Here is an 18,859-nt window from a genome sequence, read left to right as displayed (position 1 = left end):
TGGTTGCTTTAATTAGCTGCAAGTATGATTTGCATTCTGCTGTTCTCTGCAAAACTTGTTTCTTCTACGGAAAGATTTAAGACTATTGTTTGCCAGAGGAAGTCCAAATTCCTTAAATTAGCATTTAAGACCCTTTCAGATAATTCCTATTCTACGCTTTCAGTCTTAATTGCTCTTTCTCACATGTATTTTATGTTCTTAGAATCTCCATTCCTGGCTGAGCTAAGTGGCTCACACCTGTAATCCCAACACTTTGGGAGGCCAAGGCAGGCAGACTGAGCTCAGAAATTGGAGACCAGCCTGGGTAATGTGGCAAAACCCTGTCTCTACAAAAAAATACAAAAATTAGCCAGGTGTGGTGGTGTGTGCCACACGCACACTCACAATCTCCAATTCCCTCAAGACACTTTCACTTTCTTGTGCTCCAGCCTTATCGATTTCTTCTTCTTGGAAGTTCTCTTGTTGTCTCCATCACCTGAATCCTACACTCTTTCACGCCCCTCAAATATCAGTCTTTTAATGTCATCTTCCTGTCACTTTGGCAAGGAATTCTGAGTATCTGTTGCAGTTTTTACCTCTCTATGCATTTCTCCATTATGTCCTGAAGAGTGATTAGTGTATCTGGCCATACCTTTTGGAGTGGGAGCCTCTTGAAGATAGACTATGACTCATTCATTTTATCATAGCCCACAGTGCTCAGAAATGTGCTCACTCAAGAAGTTTCTTGAACTAATTCTTTCCAATCCACTTTCTTACTTATTCTGGTTCTTATAAATAATAAATTAGTTTAAACAGCATAGAAATATATCTGTTCTAATCCCTAGAGCTACCATTCAGCTTTAATAGAAGTCACTAAATGACAATCTGTAACTCATTTTTCTAATATTTCTCAGAGTCCTGGGATTTGACTATTTTACAGTGATTTCCACTTTAAGTTGCTCTCTCTCCAGCAACTTGCTCTACTTCTCAATCCCATTCACACTTGAATTCATCTATTCTGATTTGTACCGATTATCTTTGCTTTTAGTCTCTTTTTTTTCTAATCTAACATCCTTTTGGTGGAGGCTACCTGCATCCCACTGCACGTTTAGAAGTGGTTTCTCCCTGGCAGGATTGGGGTATCACCCTCCAAAGGCATTAGCTCATTATCCACTGGAGCCTGGGACTAGTAGATCAGGGAGTGACTTCATTCGATTCATTATGTCTATGGTGACTTTCAGTGCAAATTATGACCAGTTTGCACAGTCCCACATGTTAAATTAATCATTTTCTATCTTAAATACTAACACTTTTTTTTTCCTTTTGCTCTTTCTTCTAGATATTACTACATACTACTTTCACCCTAGTTAAGTTTGATTATCTTTATTTTCCCAAATACAGCCTTGGGTTTAAAGTAAACTTTCTTCATGTATCATTTTTGTGTTTACCTTTAGCAGTCAAATACTGTAGCAGCATATAGACGATATTTCACAGTAGTTAAAACTGTGGACTTTCAAATCAGAGGAACCTGAGTTTGAGTCTTAACTTTTTCTTTCACTTCATCACCTAGATTATTTCCTTGGATAATTTACTTAGGATTTCTAATACTATTTTCTTGTCAACTGAGGACAATAATAAGATCCACCTAGTTCTTATGAAAATAAATGCACCAATGCATATACACTGCTTGGATGTTTCTTGGAACAGATTAAGGGCCCAGTAAATGACAGTCATTGTTAGTGGTGGTTGTTCTAGAGCAGGGGTCCCCAACTCCCAGGCCACAGACTGGTACTAGTTAGCCTGTTAGGAACCGGGCCATACAACAGGAAGTGAGTGGTGGCTGAGCATTACCACCTGAGCTCTGCCACAGGTCAGATCAGCTGTGGCATTAGATTGTCACAGAAGGGCAAACCCTATCATGACCTGCGCATGTGAGGGATCGAGGTTGAGCACTCTTTCTGAGAATCTGATGCCTGATTATCTGAGTTGGAACAGTTTCATCCTGAAACCACCCCCTGACCCTGCATCCATGAAAAATTATCTTCCACAAAACCAGTCCCTGGTACTGCTGCTCTAGAGGACTTCTGAACCTATTAAATGAGATGGTCTAAGGCTCACCAAGACAAACTAACATGCAAATATTCCCTTCAGGTTAACACAAATGCCCACAAGAACAGAGTGAAACAGAGAATATGGCACAGAGGCAATAGCCTACATTCTCTCCTTTGGCTTCTCAACCACTCATTCATGTTCTTTATAGTTCCTAGAATTATAAGAGAAATGTCAGATATAGGTGAAGGGGAGGAAGGCAGCAAATCACACTGCCATGTGTGTACCTATGCAACAATCTTGCATGTTCTTCACATGTACCCCAAAACATAAAATGCAATAAAAAAAGAATAAATCAACCCATCCAAGTCTGAAAAAGATGAAAACTAGGAATCAGAAATAAATTAGCATTCATCTCCACACATTTACTTTGTATTTTTATAATCATTATTGAAAGGAGAATGGGCTAAGTATCTAAAGCCAGGGTTTCCCATTGAGACTACATTTTAAATGAAAGCCAGGCTGCACTATTTACTTTAGCATCAAAATAGTTTTGTCTGAAATTGGTAAAATTTGAATTACTGTAGAGATCATTATTAATCTTCCTTAGCTCTTTAAAATTCACTGAATGAAATTTATTGCATTTGTTTTGAAAGACAATTGCTTTTCTTCACTGTGTCCTTTGGCTGCTTCTTCAGGGATGGCTTTCAAATGGCAGCTTGCAGTATAAAGGATTTTGTTTCACACTCCAAAAGCCATTGATCACTGTCTCTCATGTTTTCAGTATCAGCTTATAATCTCTTAATTGGAACTAATGTGACACTTGCTAGAATCAAATAGATAGCGTAACAACTGCACTGATTTAGAAATACAAGGACTTGGTTTTGATTCCAAGTCTAACTACAGTTTTGGAGACAGCACATATTTTTCACCTTGGATTCTGGGATGAATTTGATTTCAAATATTGACAGTAAATACCCTTGTCTCATTTAGTCAAAATGATCTTTATACTGGTTTTCTTGACTTGCTTGCCTCTGCCTCATACTAAGTGTAGGCATTATTCACAAAGTTGGTATGATTCATTGCTTAGGTTATAGCAAAGGCATCCACATTCCACTCTGGGGCTGTCACCATGAAGCCCACAGAGGAAAAAAAAAATGAAAGACTTCCAGTAATTGGGTATAGAAAGGTGTGGGTCTCAGAACTTCTTTATTCTAAAAGAAGTCATTTTAGTGGAATGAACTCATGTTGGGTGGTGGGAGGGTTGGTGCCTTATTTTTAATTTTAAGGGGATTTACACCACATTCTTCCTTCTTAACAAAACAGTGGCAGTAATAAGGACATTACCTGCCAACATTAACTCATATGAGACAGACTTGAAGAACTCCCTCTATTGTCTACCCTAAAACACTCACTCATTATGCACACTCCAGTTGAGACGAAGAATTTGATTTTGCCGTAAATGTCAGTGAAAGTCTGCTTTGTTTTTCCCCATTACGATTTCACAGGTTACTCCAAACAATGTTTCACAGAAACGTTTAAAGAGGTGGAAGTTTTCCTAATGAGAATATGATCTCTGTGACTTGCTTTTTTATTGTAATGTTCTTATATCCAGGCTTCTATTGACTCACCCTTCAATAGTGAACCTCTGAAGTCAGCATTGGATGTCTGGCTTATATGTAAACGAGAGCCAATTTGTGGCCTGCAGAATATGATTTCAAAGGCCAGGTACTTTCTAAAAATACTATTTTATAAGCTGGAAAAGAGCACTGCAAACCATCATCGGATATACAGTATTTTTCCTGTATTTGAAATATCAATATAGCATTTTGTAGCTAATTAATCCTTCAAATAACAAGGAATTGCTATTGTGTTTTGATTATTTATTTAGGAGTATTTGAAGCTCTAGGAGCAAACATTTCCTTATATAAACGCTGTAAAATCACATAACTTATTCACCCATTCAACAAATATTTATTGTTTTTGCCTGGCTTGTGCTCAGTCATGTTGTCAACCATTTTGTACCATAACCATGTAATAAAAAGGACAAACAAACTGACATAGGAATCTTCTCAGCAACCTCTATTTAGACATTATTTAACTTTTATGAACAGTAGTAGTTTCATCCTTTACAAAATGAGATCTGGGAGTTGTGGCTTAAGGAGTAGAATAAAGAATTTAATTCAGCCTAAATATAATGCTTTGGGAAAGACCCCAAACTTAAATGTTTCAAAATGGTGTCAATTTTATTTTTGCTGATGTTAGAGTCATATGAGGTCAGGAGTGAGGGTTCACACCTGTAACCAGTGTGTTGGTTCCCAGTATTTTGGAAGACCAAGGCAGGAGGATCACTTACTTGAGCCCAGGAGTTTGAGACCAACCTGGACAACATAATGTTACCCTGTCTCAAAACATAAGCAAACAAAAACCCAGAATACAGAATGTCATAAGAGTAAATATAAGTCATGGAATCTGTCTTCCCAGTGCACTCCAATAGGATTTTTGAACACAATCCTCACTTCTTTCTCTTTTCCTGTCCTTGGTGTTGGTCTACCTGCAATATGGTTTCATCTATTCAGCCCAACTAATCCATTGTATTTTTTTTGTGCACCTGTTAATGTTCTAGCTTCTATTTAAAGCCTAACCTGATTCCTTCACTTCTTTTTTTTTTCTTTTTGAAACGAAGTCTCACTGTGTCACCCAGGCTTCAGTGCAATGGTGAAATCTTGCCTCACTGCAACCTCCGCCTCCCAGGTTCAAGTGATTCTCCTACCTCAGCCTCCCAAGTAGCTGGGACTACAGGCATGTGCCACCATGCCTGGCTAATTTTTTTGTATTTTTAGTAGAGACTGGGTTTCACCATGTTAGCCAGGATGGTCTTTGTCTTCTGATTCTGTGATCTGCCCGCCTTGTCCTCCCAAAGTGCTGGGATTACAGCCATGAGACAACGCGCCCGGCCTGATTGCTTCACTTCTTATTTATCTTGCCTGCTTCTCAAATCCTTAGAACATTGGTCAGTACCAATGATATTAGCATTGAGCTTATTCTTTTATTTGTCTTTCCAGGGCTAGAGGTAAATTTCCTGAATTCATGAAGTGAGACCTTAGCCTGGCTAATTTTGTAGTTTTAGTATCTTTATGTCCTTATCCTCTTCATCTCACACTGAACAAATGATTAACGTATCCTAGAAATGATTTAGAGGACACTTAATGATCATCTTCTTTTAACTCTACAATTTTCCCAGTAAGAGGCTGTTGAACACCCCTGGAGACACAGAATTTATGAGTCATGGAGGCAGTCTATCTCATTATTGTAAAGCACTAATTTTTTACAAAGTTCTTCCTATTCAGAGCCAAACTCTCTTGCTTGTTGCACTGAATAATGCATCATTGTCAATGATTTTAAAAATCATTTCTAGGGCAGGAAAACTGAAAGCAGATCATATATATTTACCTGTTTTGAAGCCAAATATTCATTCATTTAACTGGAGACACAGTAGACCAAGATGAGCTCTTTATAGATCAATATGAAATTTGATGCACTTTTAGATTTTCGTAGCACCCAAGTGCTGTTTTGTGTTTGTTTTTCACTGTTATTTTCTTGGAGAGCTCTTTTGAGCAAATAGAAGTGAAGAGCACAAGCAAACTGCAGAAAAAGGAGTCTCCAAAGTAGAAGAGCATGATCTACAAAACCCTTTCAGACACCACAAAGAAGAAAACCATTAAACACAGGGACATAAATCGTGAGAACAATATTTGAATGAAAATGATGCAGTTCTATGGACTTCTTGGGAAAAAGAAAGATGAAGGCCATGAATCAATAAATCTCTCTTTCTCTCTTTTGAATCACTTCCAACATCAATACTAAATAATTATTAGAGCCTTTTATGGCTATAGCTATTTTTCATTCAATCTAAATTTGTTCTTCTAATGTAGTTTGTAAGTTTGCCAGAATAAAAAGGCCAGTGGTGAATATAATAAACATGCTTCTTGGCAAAGCTCAAAGAGATGCTAAAAGCAAATAATGCAGTGACAGATTTTTGGTTTGTTCTGTTTAAATAGTGAAGCAGTGAAATATAGTAAAACACTAAAATATATTGAAACACTGAAATAGTAAAGACAAATTTTGTAGATTTTTGTAGTTGCTGGTTTAATGCAAATTTCCAATTGTACTTCCCAAATAAAAATCCTTAAAGCATGTTCTCACTTTGTTGAGACAAAAAAAAAAAAAAAAAAAAAAAAAAAAAAACCTTGCAAATAACCATAATAACCATTTAGGTACTTAGCACACATGTACTAGGTACAGATACTTTACAAAGTTACAGTTCTTATTTTCTATTGTGAGAAATTTCCTTTTGCAGAATACTAGAGGAAAAGGCAAGAAACTAAATAACTAGAAGGATATAACATAAATGGAAGTTCATAGAGAATGTTGTGAGATATCTTAGAACAAATGGCTAATGCTCACGTGGAAGTGGCACATATAATTAGATATAACAGCAGGGGCATGGAGACCACTGAATTCTGATTTTGAAATATTAGTGTATAACAAATAATCTTATAGCCTTTAGCCAGGAATACAGAATTATATTTCTTTAAGAAAAATAATGATTTTATATCTTTTAGGTGAAAATTCTAACAAGGAGCAAAGAGCAAAGAAAAAACTGAAATGCTGCAGACTCCAATGAGAAAAAAGTGAGTTATAGTTGGTAAGTGGTTTCAGTGTGCTTGTGCTTGAAACTCTATCCCAGTGCTTTTTTCAGCTAAGGCTGCAAATTGAAAATGTGAACAAAGTTGCCTGCTAGACCAGACTGGGCTTGTGGCAGCATCATTCTGTCACTTAATTCTTCTCACTGAGGTAATGGCTATAAAGGGCATTAACAAGGGCATGCATGATGTGGTCACGAGATGGATATCGGTCCAAGTGATTCCTTGCTGGTACTTTCTGTTAAGTCTAGGTTTCTTGTCACTCATTGATCAACTGCACAAAATCTCACATGCTAAATAATTTGCCCATGCATCCAAATCATTGTACCTATACTAATGATCCTTAGTGCACATGATTACCATATGAATGACAATGAAATTCGTGGCGCTGAAACTCAGGGTCTCCACCAGTGATGAGTATCACTATTAATTTCACTTTATATCTTCAGATAGCTGAGCCTTTTAAAATGGAGCTTATTGCACCAAAAATAGTGGGAAATAGAGTAAAACTAAAGAGAAAACCTTAACAACTACATATTTTGAATTATTTATAGTAGGAATATTTTTTCTATTCATGTTCTAAATTATTTTCTAAAGTAAAACATATTGATCATAATTTTTTTTCCAAAAAAGCTACATCAATGTATATTCAACTCATTTCTGGCCACACAAAGGAAAATAAGCAAATAAAATGACTTTTGACTCCCCCAAACTCAAAGATAACCAGTTATCTAAGCTTCCAATATTTTTTCATTAAAGTTGTCTTAACCCTGAAAGTAAATTTGAATATGTACATTCTATATATCTAGACTTCTTCATTAGATCCTGAAGACTAACCAGAAGAAAAAATGCATAATGCATTCTCTTCCAGAAAATGCAGCAACTATACTTCAGTTTTACATATATTATTCAGAAAGTGATATGTAAATAAGACTTTTCTGAAAAAAAAAAAAAAATGCAATCCAAATATTTTGGTACAGTTTGGCTAATGCAATTCTTGTGCTTTTACTTCTCATCACTCACTACCAAAATTCCATTTAAAAGTAAAGATAGAAATTAATTATTAAGAAATTTATTCATAATAGTGGCAGAGTAGGAAAATTATAGTATCAATGGGTCAGAAATACTGAGACATTCCTGGAAGATAGAAGGCAATGAACTTGAAAAGTATGAGATGAGGGGCCGGACGCAGTGAAACCCCGTCTCTACTAAAAAAAATGCAAAAAATTAGCTGGACATGGTGGCACATGCCTGTAATCCCAGCTCCTTGGGAGGCTGAGACAGGAGAATTGCTTGAATCCAGGAGGTGGAGGTTGCGGTGAGCCGAGAATGCGCCATTGCACTCCAGCCTGGGCAGCAAGAGCGAAAACTCCGTCTCAGAAAAGAAAAAAAGAAAAAGAAAAGAAAAGTATGAGATGAGAGCTAGTGGGGAAGAGAGAGGGAGAGGGACCTATTACAGAGGTGAGGTGAGATCAGTGCTTTCAATCAAAGCTCCAGAAAATTGCTGACCTTGGAGTAAACAATTCCACAGAGGTCTCTACAAGAGTAACTAAATATGGGGTAATTGTCAGAAGGTCCAAAAAAAGAGGGCCCACCCTGAAAAGCGGAGAAGTAAAACAGCCAGAGATGCTTCTGCGCAAACTATGAAAACTATGAAAAGGAATAAAGTTGAAATTAGAGCAATGACCCAAGAAGAAACAGAGATAATAGAGAAAAACAAAACAAAACAAAAATAGAAGATAAAGAATGAAAACATCTAATTTACACTTCCAGGAAAAACTGAGGGATTTTACATCCACAAAATACGAACTGACTGCTATGAAAAAGAGTAATCAGTGACTACAAAATATGTATTAGAAATTAAAATATGATGGTCACAATTTAAAAATATAATAAGAAGGCTGAAGGATAATAGGTTATGGTTGAAGACTGAGTTAGAAACAGATGAAAAAGGATATCTCCCAGAAGGTAAAGCAAAATATCATGGGTAAAGTACCAGTGGAAAGTAAGATTAATAAATGCTGGTAATGGGAAAGTCATATCTCTTATCTGCCTACCTAGTAGGGACTTCAGACAAGGCTAGAAAGAGATTAGAGGAAATAAATAATTAAGGCAAGATATAAAATATTGTGTAGATATTATGAAAACTCACACCTTCACATAGAATGCTAAGCAGGCCTCCAGAAATTTCTAAGGTATGAGAATTAAGGGAATACACAAACAGCCAGCCCTTTCTAGGGAATGAGACTGAAGCTCTCATCAGACTTCTTACAGGAAACTCACAATGCAGGGAGAGAAAGAAAACACATCCTGAAGTGCTAAGGGAAACCAATACATATGGATAAAATTACTATTTAATATGTATTGGCATTTAAAAAAATACATATTCACTGTCTGAACAAAAGAAGGAGATGTGATATACAAAAAGGAGAGTAAAAAAAATTAGAGATAGAAAAATAATTTCTGCCATTGTAACTGAAATTTAATATAGTGTAAAAAAAGACTCTCCAAAAGGTAGAAACATTATGAAAATACCCATAAATAAAATCAGTCTGGTGCTAAATATCAGCATGATTTCAATGAAGTATGTCAGGGAAGGTAGGAAATAAGATGCCAAATGTCTTGTTTCAATAAAGAAGAATGTAGATATAGTATAATCCTTGATATGAAAGGATTAACGTATTTGTAAAAAAGTGTGGGTAGAATCTTTAAAAAAGTATATATAGTTTTTAACCCACAAGATTATAAAAGTAAGAAAATAAATTGACCAATTAACTACCATAGAAAAATGAAAAATGTATATAATAACTAGAAAACATGCAGTAAGATGACAAGTCAAACGTAACAGAAAGCACAATAAATTGAATGGGTTAAATATATAAAAAGGCATTAATTTTTAATATGTAATTTAAAAAGTCAACTACATTATTTTTACTAGAGATGCATCACAAAGCACCCATAAAAGAATGAACAAAAATAAACTATATAAATACTAGCAGCAGTTATAACAATAACTGATCAAATACTATTCTAAGTGAAAAAGCATTTAATTGGATTAAGCATCTAAGTCAGTGTTAGAAGATGAAATTTAGCCAAGAGTATAAAACAGCTATGTGTCTTTATGTTCTATTATGGCATTAAAGCAAAAACTGTTAAATATAAGAAAAAATTCATAAAACCACCAATAAAGTGGTTTATATTATAACTCTAATGACCCCTGATTTCCTGATAAATCCAGATGGAATCCCTTCTTTTGACTAAAGAACATGCTTCAATATTTCTTTTAGAGTAAGTTTATGGTAATGAATTTTCTATTTTGGTTTGTCTAAAAATATTTTTATTTTAACTTTATTTATGAAATGCAGTTTCATTGGCTATACATTTCTCAGTCAGAAGTTATTCTCTTTCAGGACTTTGAATATACTGTTACCTTCTGATTTCTATTTGTTTCTATTTTCAGCTGTCTTTGTTCCTCCTTTGAAGAGACTACACTCTTTCTTTGAAGAGATTGCACTATTTTTCTCAGGCGGATTTTAGGGTTTTTCTTTGTCTTTTATTTTTTTGTTTTGTTTGCTTCATTATAATGTGGTATGCTTTCCCCCTGCCATGTTAGAAAAATCCTTATCAGAATATGTAGTCCTTCTTTAATCTGAAATTTTATTGCTTCATGACTAAATATTTCTTCTGTTTCATTCTTGCTCCCCTTCTAAGACTACCACTGCACATATTTTTAGACTTTTTATAATACCCTCTTTGTTTTTTATGCACTTTTATCTACTATCCTTTCTAAATTTTCCATTATAAACTTGTCTGGATTATTTATTTAATAATTTTTTTTTCTGTTTATTCATACTCTTTTTAGCTATATCTAAACAACTGTTAATCAATTTCAGTGAATTCTAAATTCGGTTATTATGTTTTTCAAGTTAAGATAATCATGTGATTCTTTTCAGTAGAGTTTGTATTTTCTGCTGAAATTCTTCTTTCTACATAGAATTGGTAAGTTAAGAGGTATTTCCATTCTCTTATTCTAAATACTCATACATAGTTTTCATTTTAATAATATTTATGCATTATTTATATAAGAATATTATATATAAATGTTTAATGTGTTTAACATTTACATTATCATTATTTACATATTAGAACTTGAATATCTAAATAAATACGTATTCTAGAAATCCTAAGTTTTTTATGAAGAAATAAATACAAGGCAATCCTATTCTCTGACCTCAGTAGTTTCTGGTACTGCCTGCAGTCTTAGTAATTTTAATATACATCTATCCCAAACAGTGAGAAAAATGAATAAAATTCAGCATAAGTATGTATGGATTTAGTCCCTAAAAACCAGTAATTGCATCTCTGAAAAGCGTGTCTGTCTTCAAAATAAAGTTAGTAACAATGGTTCTGTGTGCATCTAAATTTTGATCTGAATTTGAAGTTTGGAATCTAGTGCCCTAAATTTGCTGATGATAACTGTCAGGGTAAATTTCATACTTTTTACATTAATAAAATATTCTTTTGATATAAATCTTGTGTTGTTTAAGTTGGTTGGAGGGCATATTTTCATTTTGTTGGCTAATCTTTATAACACATTGAGATGATTTTTGTCTAATACACAGCAACTCTTTGTTGAGTCCTTACCCTGTACTGAATATTTGATAGATGTTTTGCATACTATAATATTTTTTAAATTTACCATAAAAAGAAAGATACAAAATAGCATTCCTATTTTACAAATGTCAATGAGAAAATCACAGTGGCTAAGTAATTGCTGAAGTTTACCGCAATTAAATTTGGCAGATCAATATTTAAACCTAGCTCTTGTTGAAATTTCCATTGAAATAATTTAGTAGATAAATGTCTTCTAATAGCATACAGACACAGTATTTTTAAAGAAAATGTGGTTATTTTACATGATTTACTCTTTTATATAATTTTTCAAACTGATTACCAAACATTTTTTTAATTCAAATTTATACATAAGAAGGGCTTATAACTTTCTGTCAAGAGACATTTTAAAACATTTTTATATATTAAATTTAAAAAAATAACATATATTTCTAGTGTGAGATTTAAAAAGAAATACCCATTAAATATCCTAGATTTTTTCTATATGTTATTTTAAATTTAAAAAAATTATATTTCAAATTATTCAGGTTTTCCTTTTGCTTTTGATCCTATTTAAATAAATTGTATTCTTCACATTTTTCACATTATTTATATCTTTAAAATTGTTAGCATCATTTTAACTTTGAGCATTTTTACTTAGAAGTATTAAACATTTTAAATTTACTTATTTTTCATTTTGCTTTTTCTTAGTTTTACTCCATAGTCTGATTATTTCAAAAGCATTAAAAATTATATCTATATATTAATTTTGTTATTCTCAAATTATTTTATTGTGAGATATTTCCAATTTTGAAAAATATGTAAGGTATGTAGTTCTCTATATTTTTCTTTTAACTATTTTCATTTTACTTTATGTGTCTTTCCTAAGATGCATGCACTAGACTTTTAAAAAACAAATCCAGATTTCTTTGCTTTTTATGGAGGCATTTCAACAATTTAATGTTGTAACATCAGATGACACTTAATGTAGCAGATGTACTTTCTTTATTATTTCTATTATTTTACCATGTTCTTTGCTAATTTATTTTTTTCTCTCTCTCTTGCTATGATGACTGTGTTTTGTTTGCCTTTACCATTGGTGATGATTTGAATATAAGAAATTTTATTTTTAACTTTCAGATTTTTACCACTACATCTTCAGAAACACACTTGGACTTATCTTTATCTAATTATCAAAGTGAAAATACCTGTGTTTTAAATATGCTCTGCATACTAGAAATCATTTAGCTCAGCTTGCTTTACTTTATTTCACCATATTTCCATTTCCTAAATATGCTCATTGAACAGTGATAAGGAGGAAGACAGTGATAAGAATAACATTTTCCTAAATTTATTTTTTGTGGGTAGTTTATTTTCAAATTATATTGAAACTTTTAGCTATTCGAAAAGCTTTGCTTTTGTTCTCAATTCTAATAATCAGTCATTTCATATTGTCCTTCCCCTCTTTCTGAGTTTTAATTATAATTACTCTTTCAGTTAGCTATAGTATATCTTTGAGTGCTTTTTTAATAAGAAAGGATAAATGTGTTTTACATTTCTAAGTGCTTGCACTGCTAAGATTTTTCCACATGAGTAATAACTTCTCTGAATTCAGGATTCTTGGATTATAAAATGTTTCTCTTCAAATCACTGACAACATCACTTTGTATTCATCTGGCATCTTGGAACTAGACAAGTCTATTTTTTACTCTCTCATAATTATTCTTTGCTAGAGCACTATAGACTTTATCATTTTAGCTCAAAAAACTTCTAACATGTCTCTGATTATTTTATTTAATTGTTTCATTAGAAATAAAGTTGCTTTATATTTAATCTTTGATCTTCTGCAATCATTATTATTATACACATCATTGTTCTTTTCCCTGTATTTGGCAAGAACTTCTCAATTATGTCAGTGAACAAGATTTTTTTTCAGAGTCAATTTAGACTGTATATAACACATTTTAATTCTTCTCCTTTCACTTATAAACCTTGGCATTAAGAAAAATATATTGTCCAAATTCCTCTTATTTTCCACCTGTTTCTACTCATATTCAGTTTGCTACATTTTCTTTTAAGCCTACAGCCTTTTCATCTCTACCTACTAATTTTAGACCCTGCCTTCTTTTTTGATCATTTTTATGCCATGATCTTTTTTCGTATGAATAATATGTTTCTCTATTGTCTTATTTTTAAATTTATTTTCTGTTTACTAGATTATATGAATAACACAAATGAGCGTGCCTCCCCACTACCCCCGCCCTGCAACCTTCTATCAGTCAGTGAATTTCTGTTGTTCTTTCATGTTGCAGAATTCTGGCTTATGTTGTAGAAATTCATACACACACTTATTTAGCTATTTATCTGCAGAAAGAATTGTTTTTTTGTTTTTGTTTTTTTTTTTAATTTTTTAACTAACTTTGAAATAAAGAGACCACCTAAATCAGTCAGGGTCCAGTAAGAACACAGAGATCACACTGGTAACTTCAACAGGGAAAATTTTATATAATGAGTAACTGGGAAATAGTAGGAGCTCACCAATGAGGCTTACTTGCTATCTCACTGCATTGGTGTAAGGTAATGTCTGGCCAGGTATGTGTGCTCAGCTCCAGGGCAAAGGGTGTTGGCTTCTGCATTATCTCACCCTGGTCAGTGGCAACAAGAACTAACAGGGGTCTCAGTTTATACTCATGGGGCTCCAGCTTGTGCTTGGTCTGGTCTACTCCAATTGTGTTCCTCCTCCCTGCTGTTCTGCCTGCCCTGTGGCCATCAAGCTCCAGCAATAGTTGTGCAGAAAACTTTCTCACAGATTGTTTGATCACCTTCCACAATCATGTAAATCCTTGCAACTTGTCTATTTTCCATCTGCCTACCTATCAACTCTCTATCTCTACCTATCATTATCTCCTAGTTCTTCTAATTCTCTAATTGAACACTGACTGATACTGGCACACAATAAAATAAACACAACTAGCCAGATATGTTTGCAGACACATAGATATGTGGATTGCCACTAGCTTCCTTCATTATACTTGGGAACGCTGCAAGAATTCACCTTTCCATTGCTGGAGAATCTACCAGTGCAGTATTAGATAGTTGGTATAACTGTGTGGTTCATTGTAAACTATTCCTCAGCAAACAATGCTTTCTTGTTCTTACCACATCTCACTGGGAGCTAGGTTTTCTAGAATACCATAAACAACCTGTTTCAGTCTACCTCAAGTATTAGTTTTCCATTTAAGTTTAGTTTTAAAATGGATGAAAGACAGAAAGGCACTCATCTGGAGGAGTGGATGGCGACAGTAGGTTTGTTGCTGTCTTGAAAAGTTTATTGAAGTGTATGTGTAGGGAGGCAAATTTTAATATTTCACGATTTTCAGAGGGCTACAAGCAGATACTCAGATGCTTCAATATTTCTGCTAGTTAGTTTTACTGACTGATTTTTATTATTTCAGATCACAAATATTTTTTAATTGTAATTGATAAAATAAATCAGCTTTTTTTTAGAATCTGGTCAAGCATAGCTTGGCTACTATACCTAGATTACTAAAAATTTATGTCCTCTTAATTTAACCAGAAGTTGAAGAAATACAACTGTTTTAAAGAAAATGTGTTCATATACACCATGGAATACAATGCAGCCATAACGAGAATGAAATCATGTCCTTTGCAGCAGCATGGATACAGCTGGAGGCCATTATCCTGAACAACTTAATTCAGGAACAGAAAAGCAGATACCACATCTCACATATAAGTGGAAGCTAAACATTGGGTATACATGGATATAAAGAGAGAAAAAATAGTCAGTGGAGGCTACTAGAGAAAGGGGAGAGGGACAGGGGCAACAGCTGAAAAACTACCTGTTGGGTATGATGCTTACTTCTTGGGTGATGGGATCATTTGTGCCCCAAGCCACAGCATCACACAATATACCCGTGTAACAAACCTGCATATATACCCCCTGAATCTAAAATAAAAGTTTAAATTATTGTTTAAAAAAGGACAGCAATAAACATAGTTTTTAAATGTTAATGTATCCTTTATTTTTATACCTCTTACCATTAACTGATGCCATTGGGTATCTGTACCACTCTGTGGTGGCCCACCACTATTATACGTGGTCACGAGTACAGTATCATTACTGTGTTTATAACTAGTGCCTAAAAGAGTTTCAAATACATAGTCAAGAGATCAATAAGTACTAGTTAACGCAATGAATTAATCGCCAAAATAAAAAAAAGCATGCAGGAGAACTGAATTTTGTAGTTTTACTGATTTGATTTAAAGCAGAGAAGAGATGATAAATTTTAGAAAAATGATTATCTTAGGTGGACTCCTAAAGGATGGTATATGTAACATATATTTGAAAATTCAAGCATTTATAAATGCCTGAAATTTTTACTTTCAGATTTTTAAAAGAAAAGAAATACCATCATTTAGACTTCCTGTCTTATAATTATTTTTTCTTATATGTATATAGTTAAAATTTATCATAGAAAGATGTATAATAAAATATAAATATAAAAATAAAAAGAGTTAAGAGATTCTTGACACTCACAAAAGTCTTATGTTAACATTTTCATATACTACTCCAGAATATTTCCATTAAAAATCTGTACATATACTGGAGAGAAAGCAGAAATGCTGGCTTAATGACTGAAAATAGAATTGCTCCTAGGTAAAGGATACGTTTTCTTTTTTAAAAAATTTTTATTTATGTGTGTGTGTGTGTGTGTGTGTGTGTGTGTGTCTGTGTATACATATATATAATTATACTTTAAGTTCTGGGGTATGTGTGTAGAGCATGCAGGTTTGCTACATAGGTATACATGTGCCATGCTGGTTTTCAGTTGATACTTCGTATCAAGGTGAGAAAATTGTCCTCTATTTTATTTTTTGAGCTTTTAATTAAGAATGTATGCTGAGCCGGGTGCGGTGGCTCACACCTGTAATCCCAGCACTTTGGGAGGCTGAGGCGGGTGGATCACGAGGTCAAGAGATCGAGACCAGCCTGGTCAACATGGTGAAACCCCGTCTCTACTAAAAATACAAAAAAAAAAAAAAAAAAAAAATTAGCTGGGCATGGTGGCGTGTGTCTGTAATCCCAGCTACTCAGGAGGCTGAGGCAGGAGAATTGCCTGAACCTAGGAGGCGGAGGTTGCGGTGAGCCGAGATCGCGCCATTGCACTCCAGCCTGGGTAACAAGAGTGAAACTCCGTCCCCCCACCAAAAAAAAGACAGAAAGAAAGAAAGAAAGAAAAAAGAATGTATGTTGAATTTTAATTTTAGTATTTTTGACTTAGTCGATTATATTTTTATTTGTACATAACACATCTTTATTCTTATTGACAAAAAATAATTGCACATATTTACATGTGGTGCAATGTGGTGTTGCCGTATGTATACATTGTATAATGATCAAATCATGGTAATTAGCATGTCCCTCACTTTAAACATGTACTGTTTGTTTATTTGTTTCTGGGGTAGGGTCTAGCTCTGTTGCCCAGGGTGGGTGCAGCAGCATGATCATAGCTCATTGCAGCCTCAACCTTCCTGGCTCAAGGGATCCTCCCACCTCAGTCTCCTGAGTTAGTTGGGACTACAGATGCATGCCAACAAACCCAAGATGGGGGTTTGCTATTTGGCCCAGACTGATCTTGTCTGCCTTAAGCAAACCCTGAGCCTCTCAAAATGCTAGGATTACAGGTATTAGCTACTGCACCTGGCCTACTTCATTGTTATAAGAACATTCAAAAATCTTTCTTCTAGCTATTTGAAATATACAATGCATTATTGTTAATTATAGTCACCCTGTTGTGCTATAAAGTAATGGAACTTATTCTTCCTATCTAGCTGTAACATTATACCCAATGACCAACCTCTCCCCATCTCACTTTTCCTTGTGTTCTGCCCACTCTCTGACAACTATTCTACTCTGAACTTTTTGAGATCAATGTTTTTAGGTATCACATATGAGTGGGATCATGTGGTATTTGTCTTTCTGTGCCTGGCTCAATTTACTTAACATAATGTCCTTAGGCTTATCCATGTTGTCACAATGACACAATTTCATTCTTTTGTATGGTTAATATTCCATTGCATATATATATCACATTTTCTTTTCTTTACCCATTTATTAACTGGTGGGTTTTTAGTTTGATACCACATCTTGCATATGGTGAATAGTCCCACAATAAACATAAGATCTCTTTTTGATATACTCATTATATTTCTTTTGGATATATACCCGGTAATGGGATTGCTGGGTGATATGGTAGATCTGTTTTCAATTTTTTGAGGAATGTCCTACTGTTTTCCATAATAGCTCTATTAATGTACATTCCCACTAACAATATATAAGGGTTCCCATTTTTCCACATCCTCAAAAGCATTATTATTTTTTCTTTTTGATAATAGTCATTTTAACTGGGGTAAGGTGATATCACATTGTGGTTTTGATTTGCATTTTCCTGATGGTTAGTGATGTTGAGCATTTTTTCATAAGGTTGTTGGCCATTTGTATGTCCTCTTTGAAGGAATGTCTATACAGGTTGTCTACTTTTAAATTGAATTAGTTGTTTTTGCCATTGAGTTCAGTTCTTATAAATTCTGGATGTTAACGCTTTGTAAGGCATATAATATGTAAATATTTTCTCTCATTCTATGGGTTTTTCTTCACTCTGTTGATTTTTTCATTTGCTGTGCAGAACTTTTTTAGCTTGATGTTGTTATATTTGTTTATTTCTGTTTTTGTTGTTCCTTCTTTTGAGGTCTTGTCTAAGAAATCCCTGTCCAGACTGATATCATGTAGTGTTGCCTCACTTTTTTTGTATTAATTTTATAGTTTTGAGTCTTATATCTAAGGCTTTATTTTGAGTAGATTTTTGTATATGTTGAGAGGTTGGGTCATTTCATTCTTTTGCATGTGGATATCCAGTTTTCCCAGCACCATTTATTTTCCCATTGTGTTTTATTGGCAACTTTATTGAAAATCAATTGGTTGTATATGCATGGATTTATTTCTGAGCTTTCTATTTTGTACCATGGATCTGTTTCTGTGTTTTTATGCCAATACCATGCTGTTTTGGTTACTATAGATTTGATTTTGAAATCAGGTAGTGTGATGCCTACAGCTTTGTTCTTCTGGGTCAAGATTGATTTGGCTATTTTGGGTCTTTTGTTATTTCACATAAGTTTTAGGATTGTTCTATTTTATTTCTGTGAAGGATGACATAGGAATATTTGCTAAAGACCGAATTGGATCTGTAGATTGTCTTTAGTAGTATGGACATTTAATGATATTAATTCTTCCAATCCATGAGCATGAAATATTTTTCCATTAATTTGTATTCCTTCAACACATTTAATCAGCTTTACAGTTTTCATTGTAGAGGTAAAATATCTCCTGGTTAGATTTATTCATAGGTATTTATTTGCAGCAACTGTAAATGGAATTACTTTCTTCATTTCTTTCTCAGTTCACTATTGGTGTCTGAAAACACTGCTGATTTTTT

The 18,859-nt window shown here is 33.9% G+C and overlaps 1 long non-coding RNA gene across 1 annotated transcript in view; it reads left to right on the top strand.

Moving 5' to 3' along the window:
* Window positions 1–18,859, top strand: part of LOC101038740 (uncharacterized) — a 196,803-nt gene that overhangs the window by 41,241 nt on the left and 136,703 nt on the right. Inside the window, exon 2 of the long non-coding RNA XR_167998.3 lies at window positions 6,654–6,885. This is a non-coding gene — a long non-coding RNA (uncharacterized LOC101038740). The remainder of the gene's footprint in view (window positions 1–6,653; window positions 6,886–18,859) is intronic.

The sequence above is a fragment of the Saimiri boliviensis genome, chromosome 15 (genome assembly GCF_048565385.1).
Source record: "Saimiri boliviensis isolate mSaiBol1 chromosome 15, mSaiBol1.pri, whole genome shotgun sequence".
In the NCBI taxonomy this organism is placed as follows: domain Eukaryota; kingdom Metazoa; phylum Chordata; class Mammalia; order Primates; family Cebidae; genus Saimiri; species Saimiri boliviensis.
This window is presented reverse-complemented; position numbering and strand designations above follow the sequence as displayed.